This window comes from Bubalus bubalis, chromosome 20, assembly GCF_019923935.1.
Source record: "Bubalus bubalis isolate 160015118507 breed Murrah chromosome 20, NDDB_SH_1, whole genome shotgun sequence".
Lineage (NCBI taxonomy): Eukaryota > Metazoa > Chordata > Mammalia > Artiodactyla > Bovidae > Bubalus > Bubalus bubalis.
In genome coordinates, this window is record NC_059176.1 from 68,202,148 (window position 1) to 68,212,177 (window position 10,030).

The window sequence follows — 10,030 nt, forward strand, 5'->3', positions numbered from 1 at the left end:
TAACCTTAAAGTTCTTAATGGGCTTCCCTGGTGGCTCAGAGAGTAAAGAATCTGCCTGCAATGTGGGAGACCTGGAGTTCTATCCCTGGGCTGGGAAGATCCCCTGGAGGAGGGAACAGCTATCCACTCCAGTATTCTGGCCTGGAGAAGTCCATGGACCAGTCCATGGGGTCACAAAGAGTTGGACATGACTGAGTGACTTTCACTTTCACCTTTTTCTTAATGGGAATTGAGGTCCACTCAAACATAGATGTTGATCTCACAAGAGAAATATGCCTCTACTTGGGTTTCTTCTTTACCTTGATGGCAGGGTGAATTATCAATAAACCTCTCTGGTGAGATATTGGAACAATTTGATATATACCAGATTTCCTGTTCAGTATTGATGACACACCTCCTCAGTGGAATTTTTATAGCATCTGGCTATAGTGATGGCAAAATAAGTCCAGGAAGGCCAAAAAATCTTTAAGTATTATATTTGATCATGACTACTTTTTTTTACATCAGAAAATGGATTAGGCTTAATCTCTAAATTCAAACATCTTCTAAATGATATTTGAGAAATATTATGCTTACTAGAGAGAGTTAATCTAATTTCGGTGAAACCAATGGTAAGGCTTTGGGTCACCGTGAGTGGTTTAATGTAACTGAGCCAAATAAATTTTAGGATATGGTTCATTTATTCCACTCTTTAGGAACTGGAAATGGTAAGAAGTAGGCAAATTTTGAGTATTTGAAGGATGTTACATAGCTACTAAATTACAAAGAACATAGAAGCAATTTATTGGATTCTAGATATTTAGGAATTCCAAAAGTTGAGATGATATATTTTAGATGTTATAGATCTATATAGATCTTATATAGTGTTATAGATAATATACTTGGGCATCAGTTTTAGCCTATGGAAACTTGTCTGGCCTATGGAAACTTGTCTGGCCATCTAAACGTCATACTCAGCATTACTAAAAATATTTGATACCTTCTAAAGGTCTAATCTTGATCAAGTCTATTTGCCACCATATTCCAGGTAATATTGGATGTAGATGGCTTTCCTAGGAGTTAGTCGTAAAGTATTTTTTTAAGCAACATATCTTTGTATTATCTTCTAAATTATTTAGCCCTATATAAGCGTTGCAAGATTCCAAAATAATTAGCATATTCCCTCTGAATGAGTTGATCAGTGGCATGAAAAAGCCACACAATTATACAATTGAAAAATTGTAAGGAAAAATTCCCATCATGTAATTTCCATTTTCCCATGTTGTTCTTATTTACCCTTGATTTATAATTTTTAAATTTAAAATTTTTAAATTTTAAATAGTTAGATATTTTTGAAATTATGAATTGGAGTTTCTGGGTAGGAGTAACAGAAATTTAATTTTTCTAGTCCAAAACTTTGTAGCTCTTTTCACAATTTGGTCTGCAATTTCTTTTTTAAGATAACTTTTTCCCAATATGGGTTTTATAAAGAGTAATATAAATTTTTAGAGAATTTTCAATGACTCTAATACCTTGGTAATTCATATCTCAGGTAATATTTCAGTTCTATCAACATTTGAAAGCCTCCATTCTTCCAAAGTTGGATGGTGGCATAATAGAACATATTTATTATCAGCATAGATACTCATTTTAAGGCTGATGGCTAATCTAAGGTGACACTGGCAACATGGCAAAGAGGTATCTTGGGCCTAGTTCCCTCACAGAAGAACAATTTAGCAACTATACACAAATGAAAAGAGAGTCTGACACCTCAAGTGCAAGGCTATAGTACACTGCTGCTGCTGCTGCTGCTAAGTCGCTTCAGTCATGTTCAACTCTGTACCATCCCATAGACAGCAGCCCACCAGGCTCCCCCATCCCTGGGATTCTCCAGGCAAGAACACTGGAGTGGGTTGCCATTTCCTTCTCCAATGCATGAAAGTGAAAAGTGAAAGTGAAGTCGCTCAGTCGTCTCTGACTCTTCGCAACCCCATGGACTGCAGCCTACCAGGCTCCTCCATCCATGGGATTTTCCAGGCAAGAGTACTGGAGTGGGGTGCCATTGCCCTCTCCGATAGTACACTGGTGGGGCACAAAAGGACAAGAAAAACACATCAAGAAGGGTTAGAGTAAACGTTTCATTTTGTACACTCTCATTCCTTCCCTGAGCTGAAACAGCAATATGCTGAGAAGGATCTCTTTGGCCATGATTTCTCCCGTTTAGGAAACAGAAACTAAGACCTACGTCCACTTCCCCAGGGTTTCAGGACATTGTTTGTGAGGTATGTTCCTCTCTTCTCCCACATGGAACACTGAGGGAACTGTCTTTGATGTACCACTCATGGACAGTAGGAACAAGGAAAAGGGTTATGGGCTTACTGCAACTGATGCTGATAATCTTGACAGAAGTCCTGTACCCCTAACAGCAGCCTTGTCCATCGAGGGCCCTTGCTAGGAGTATTGCTAGAACAAGGAGCCCTTCATGAGTTTCGCCCAGCCAAAGAGGCCAGACTGCAGCCCTGCCCAACTATAAGGCCAGACCCAACCCTCCCTCATCTCAGAGCCCAGCAAGTGTCCTCACTCAACATCAGGGTATTGGCAGTTTGCTTCAACTGCCCATGGATGCTAAGAACTGGCCCTTCCACAATCCCAGGCTGAACTGGCTGATGAATAACTTTTTCTTCCAAGCCAAGCTCTAATGGCTTGAAGTGACAACTTCCTCAAATGTGGAGATATCAATACCAGGATATGAGGATCACAAATAATCAGAGATATTGAACACTATCAAAGGAAATGAACAGAGTCATAATAACTAACCCTAAAGAAATGGAGCCTTAACAACAACTTGATAAAGAACTCAAAATATTTTAAAGAAACTCAGAGAACTAAAAGAGAAGATGCATAAACAACTGAATAAAACCTAAAAAATAGTACATGAACAAAATGAGGTTCAACAACAACAACAACAAAAAAGAAATAAAAACAAGAAAAAATCAAACAGAAATTTTAGAGCTAAAGAATACAACTATTACTACAATTTTCAATAGGGAACTTCACCAATGCACTCAGTCAAACATAAGAAAGAATTGGTGACTTTGAAGATAAGTCATTTAAAAGTATTCAGTCAGAGGAACAAAAAAAGAAAAAAAAAATTTAAAAGATGAAAGCCTATGGGAGAATGGAACACCATCACATGGGACGATATTTGTATTATGGGAATCCCAGAAAGGGAAGGGAAAAAGAAAGAGAAGTTGTTTTAAAATATAAAGGCTGAAACGAATGTAGGGGTACATGTGGGTTTTTTTTTTTTTTATTATGGTTTACTCAGGGTATATGCCTCGTAGTGGGATTGCTGGGTGATATGGTAGTTTTATTCCTAGATTTTAAGGAGTCTCCATACTGTTCTCTATAGTGGCTGTATCAATTTGAGTTCCCACCAACAGAAAAAAAGGGTTTCCTTTTCTCCACACCCTCTTCAATATTTATTGGTTGCAGACTTTTTGATGATGCACTATTTAGCTAGGACATGGAAACAAATTAGATGTCCATTGACAGATGGATGGATAAAGAAGTTGTGGTACATATATACAATGGAATATTACTCACCTATAAAAAGGAATGTATTTGAGTCACTTTAAAAGAGGTGGATGAACCTAGAACCTATTAAACAAGATGAAGTAAGTCAGAAGAAAATAAAAAATAAAAAATAAAAAAATAATAAAATATAATCATTTTATATTTAAAAAACTAAAATTAAAAAAAAAGAAGAAAAAAAAGAAAAAGAAAGACTAACATATATTAACGTGCATATACGGAATCTAGAAAGATGGTACTGACAAACCTATCTACAGGGCAATAATGGAAATGCAGACATAGAGAATGGACTTTTGGAAATAGTAAGGGAGAGAGAAGGTGGAAGGATTTGAGAGAGTAGCATTGAAACATACATTACCATATGTAAAGAAGATAACCAGTTGGAATTGGCTGTATGACACAGGGAACCAAAACCTGGAGTGGTATGACAACTTAGAGGGGTGGGATGGTGAAGAGAGGGGAGGGAGATTAAGAGGGAAGGGGACATATATGTACCTATGGCTGATTTATGTTGATATATGGCAGACCATCATAATATTATATGCTTATTTAACTTATATGCAGAGTACATCATGAGAAACGCTGGGCTGGATGAAGCACAACCTGGAATCAAGATTGCCGGGAGAAATATCAGTAACCTCAGATATGCATATGACACCACCCTTATGGCAGAAAGGGAAGAAAACTAAAGAGCCTCTTGATGAAAGTGAAAGAGGAGGGTGAAAAAGTTGGCCTAAAACTCAACATTCAGAAAACTAAGATCAAGGCATCTGGTCCCATCACTTCATGGAAAATAGATGGGGAAACAGTGGAAACAGTGACAGACTTTATTTTTCTGGGCTCCAAAATCACTGCCGCCATGAAATTAAAAGACACTTACTCCTTGGAAGGAAAGTTATGACCAACGTAGACAGCATATTAAAGAGTAGAGACATTACTTTGCCAACAAAGATCCATCTAGTCAAGGCTATAGTTTTTCCAGTAGTCATGTATGGATGTGAGAGTTGAACTATAAAGAAAGCTGAGCACCAAACAATTGATGCTTTTGAACTGTGGTGTTGGAGAAGACTCTTGGCAGTCTCTTGGACTGCAAGGAGATTAAACCAGTCTATCCTAAAGGAGATGAGTCCTGAATAGTCATTGGAAGGACTGTGCTGAAGCTGAAACTCCAGTACTTTGGCCACCTGATACAAAGAGCTGACTCATTGGAAAAGACCCTGATGCTGGGAAAGATTGAAGATGGGAGAAGAAGGGGACAATAGAGGACAAGATAGTTGGGTGGCATCACCAACTCAATAGACATGAGTTTGAGTAAACACCAGGAGTTGGCAATGGACAGGAAGGCCTAGCATGCTGCAGTCCATGGGGTCAACAAAGAGTTGGACAGGACTGAGTGACTGAACTGAACTGAATGATCCTCCAATTAAAATTTAAATTAAAAAATTAATGTCAGGCAACTTCCCAAATTTGCAGAGTGAAATGGAATTCATGAAGCTCAAGAGTTACCAAATAGATTGAACCCAAAGAGGTCTAAACCAAGGCCCATTATAATTAAATTGGCAAAGACAAAGTGAGAACCATAAAATTCTCAAAAGATAAGTGACTCTTGATATATATGGGAATTCACAAAAGACTACAAGCAGATTTACCGGCTGGTATCCTGTAGTCTAGGAGAGAAACAAAAGATATTCAAAATACTATAAAAGAAAAATACCTTGCCAATCAAGAATATTAAACTGGTTGAAAGTGCCCTTTAAAAATATAGATGAGATTAAGATTTTCCCATTTAAATAAAAAAATTGTGAGTGTTTGTCAGCACTAGACCTAACTTACAAGAAATCCTTAAGGGTGCACTTCAAGTTGAAAAGAAAAAACACTAAAAAGAAACACAGAAGTATATAAAAGAACAAATCTCACTTGTAAAAGTAAATATATAGACAAAGACAAAATAGTGTTAATGGTTTTAATAGTGTACAGTGGCACATAAATTAGTTTAACTCTGCTACATAGTGTAAAAATGAAAAAAAAAAAAACTATTAAGACTACCTCTAACCATATTGTCACCCTGCTTATTTAACTTATATGCAGAGTACATCATGAGAAACGCTGGACTGGAAGAAACACAAGCTGGAATCAAGATTACCAGGAGAAATATCAATAACTTCAGATATGCAGATGACACCACCCTTATGGCAGAAAGTGAAGAGGAACTCAAAAGCCTCTTGATGAAAGTGAAAGAGGAGAGTGAAAAAGTTGGCTTAAAGCTCAACATTCAGAAAACGAAGATCATGGCATCCGGTCCAATCACTTCATGGCAAATAGATGGGGAAACAGTGTCAGACTTTATTTTTTGGGGCTCCAAAATCACTGCAGATGGTGACTGCAGCCATTAAATTAAAAGACGCTTACTCCTTGGAAGGAAAGTTATGACCAACCTAGAAAGCATATTAAAAAGCAGAGACATTACTTTGTCAACAAAGGTCCGTCTAGTCAAGGCTATGGTTTTTCCTGTGGTCATGTATGGATGTGAGAGTTGGACTGTGAAGAAGGCTGAGCGCCGAAGAATTGATGCTTTTGACTGTGGTGTTGGAGAAGACTCTTGCGAGTCCCTTGGACTGCAAGGAGATCCAATCAGTCCATTCTGAAGGAAATCAGCCCTGGGTTTTCTTTGGAAGGAATGATGCTAAAGCTGAAACTCCAATACTTTGGCCACCTCATGCGAAGAGTTCACTCATTGGAAAAGACTCTGATGCTGGGAGGGATTGGGGGCAGGAGGAGAAGGGGGTGACAGAGGATGAGATGGCTGGATGACATCACTGACTCGATAGACGTGAGTCTGAGTCAACTCTGGGAGCTGGTGATGGATAGGGAGGCCTGGCGTGCTGCAATTCATGGGGTAGCAAAGAGTCAGACATGACTGAGCGACTGAATGGCACTGAACTGAACCATAAGAAATTTTTAATAAACTCACAATTTATAGATAGAAATAAAATCTGACATCAACAATATAAAGAGTGCATATGGGGGGGGGGAATGTGTGAATTTAACTGGAATAGGTGAATTTAACTCAGATGACCATTATATCTACTACTTTGGGCAGGAATCCCTTAGAAGAAATGGAGTAGCCATCATAGTCAATAAAAGAGTCCAAAATGCCGTACTTGGATGCAATCTCTAAAACAAAAGAATGTTGTCTGTTCGTTTCCAAGGCAAATCATTCAATATCACGGTAATCCAAGTCTATGCCCCCACCAGTAATGCTGAAGAAGCTGAAGTTGAACAGTTCTATGATGACCTACAAGACCTTCTAGAACTAACACCCAAATAAGATGTCCTTTTCATTATAGGGGATTGGAATACAAAAGTAGGAAGTCAAGAAACACCTGGAGTAAAAGGCAAATTTGGCTTTAGAGTACAGAATGAAGCAGGGCAAAGGGTAATAGAATTCAGCCAAGAGAACGCAATGGTCATAGCAAACACCCTTTTCCAACAACACAAGAGAAGACTCTATACATGGACATCACCAGATGGTCAACAATGAAATCAGATTGATTATATTCTTTACAGCCAAAGATGAGGAAGCTCTATACAGTCAGCAAAAACAAGACCGGGAGTTGACTGTGGCTCAGATCATGAACTCCTTATTGACAAATTTGGACTGAAATTGAATAAAATGGAGAAAACCACTAGACCATTCAGGCAATGACCTAAATCAAATCCCTTGTGATTATACAGTGAAAGTGAGAAACAGATTTAAGGGACTAGATCTGATAGACAGAGTGCTTGATGAACTATGGACGGAGGTTCATGACATTGAACAGGAGACAGGAATCAAGACCATCCCCAAGAAAAAGAAATGCAAAAAAGCCAAATGGCTGTCTGAGGAGGCCTTACAAATAGCTGTGAAAAGAAGGGAAGCGAAACACAAAGGAGAAAAGGAAAGATATATAACCATTTGAATGTAGAGTTCCAAAGAATAGCAAGGAGAGATAAGAAAGTCTTCCTCAAGGATCAATGCAAAGAAAGAGAGGAAAACAATAGAATGGGAAAGACTAGAGATCTCTTCAAGAAAACTAGAGATACAAGGGAACATTTCATGCAAAGATAGGCTCAATAAAGGACAGAAATGGTAAGGACATAACAGAAGCAGAATATATTAAGAAGAGGTGGTAAGAATACACAGAAGAACTGTACAAAAAAGATCTTCATGACCCAGATAATCACAATGGTGTGATCACTCACCTAGAGCCAGACATCCTGGAATGTGAAGTTAAGTGAGTCTTAGGAAGCATCACTACGAACAAAGCTAGTGGAGGTGATGGAATTCTAGTTGTTCTATTTCAAATTCTGAAAGATGATGCTGTGAAAGTGCTGCACTCAATATGCCAGCCAATTTGGAAAACTCAGCAGTAGCCACAGGACTGGAAAAGGTCAATTTTCATTCCAATCCCAAAGAAAGGCAATGCCAAAGAAGGCTCAAACTACCGCACAATTGTACTAATCTCACACACTAGTAAAGTAATGCTTAAAATTCTCCAAGCTAGTCTTCAGCTTCAGGATGAGGTTCACGTGAACCATGAACTTCCAGATGTTCAAGCTGCATTTAGAAAAGGCAGAGGAACCAGAGATCAAATTGCCAACATCTGCTGCATCATCGAAAAAGCAAGAGAGTTCCAGAAAAACATCTATTTCTGCTTTATTGACTATGCCAAAACCTTTGACTTGTGGATCACAATAAACTGTGGAAAATTCTGAAAGAGATGGGAATACCACACCACCTGATCTGCCTGTTGAGAAACCTGTATGCAGGCCAGGAAGCAACAGTTAGAACTGGACATGGAACAACAGACTGGTTCCAAATAGGAAAAGGAGTACGTCAAGGCTGTATATTGTCACCCTGCTTATTTAACTTGTATGCAGAGTACATCATGAGAAACACTGGGCTGGATGAAGCACAACCTGGATTCAAGATTGTCAGGAGAAATATCAGTAACCTCAGATATGCAGATGACACCATTCTTGTGGCAGAAAGTGAAGAAGAACTAAACAGCCTCTTGATGAAAGTGAAAGAGGAGAGTGAAAAAGCTGGCTTAAAGCTCAACACTCAGAAAACTAAGATCATGGCATCTGGTCCCATCACTTCATGGCAAATAGATGGGGAAACAGTGGAGACAGTGTCAGACTTTATTTGTTGGGGCTCCAAAATCACTGCAGATGGTGACTGCAGCCATGAAATTAAAAGACGCTTACTCCTTGGAAGGAAAGTTATGACCAACCTAGAAAGCATATGCAAAAGCAGAGACATTACTTTGTCAACAAAGGTCCATTTAGTCAAGACTATGGTTTTTCCTGTGGTCATGTATGGATGTGAGAGTTGGACCTGTAAAGAAAGCTGAGCACCGAAGAATTGATGCTTTTGAACTGTGGTGTTGGAGAAGACTCTTGAGAGTCCCTTGGACTACAAGGAGATCCAACCAGTCCATCCTAAAGGAGATCAGTCCTGGGTGTTCATTGGTAGGACTGATGTTGAAGCTGAAACTCCAGTACTTTGGCCACCTGATGCGAAGAGCTGACTCATTTGAAAAGACCCTGATCCTGAGAAGGACTGAGGGCAGGAGAATAAGGGGAAGACAGAGGATGAGATGGTTAGATGGCATAACCAACTCAATGGACATGGGTTTGGGTGGACTCCGGGAGTTGATGATGGACAGGAAGGCCTAGCCTGCTGCTGTTCATGGGGTCACAAAGAGTCAGACACATGATTGAATGACTGAACTGACTGAACTGATATGGGGGGAAATAAAAGTGTAGAGTTTTTTATGCACTTGAAGTTAAGTTGTGATTCAACCTCAGTTTAAATTAGACCACTATAACCATAAGTGGTTCAATGCAAGTCTTATGGAAAAGAAATAACCCTTGGTAGATCCACAGAAGTTGAAGAGAAAATAAACAATATAAGTGCAAAAAGAATTATAAGCTCAAGAGAACAGGAGGAGAAGAAAACTGCAAATCAGGCAAAAAAAATTAACAAAATGACTATAGTAAGTCCTTACCTATGTCAATGATTACTTTTAGTAAAAGAATCAAACTCATGATTCAAAGACATAGAGTGAGTGAATGGAAAAAACAACAAGCCTCAACCATATGCTGTGTACAAGAGACTCAGATTTATGTGCATACATAGGCTGAAAGTTAAGAGATGAAAAAAGATAAGCAAATGACAACAAAAGAGCAGGAATGTCTATACTTATATTAGACAAATAGACTTTAAGACAAAAAAAAAAAACTGTTAACGAGAGACAAATAAGTCCACACACAATGATTAAAAGACCAATTTAAGAAGAAGATGTAACAATTATTATATAGGCACCCAACATCAAAGCACCTAGCAGATGAAAGAGATTTGATGGAAGTAGAGGAAGAAATAGGAACATTGAAATAATTATAGCTGAATAAT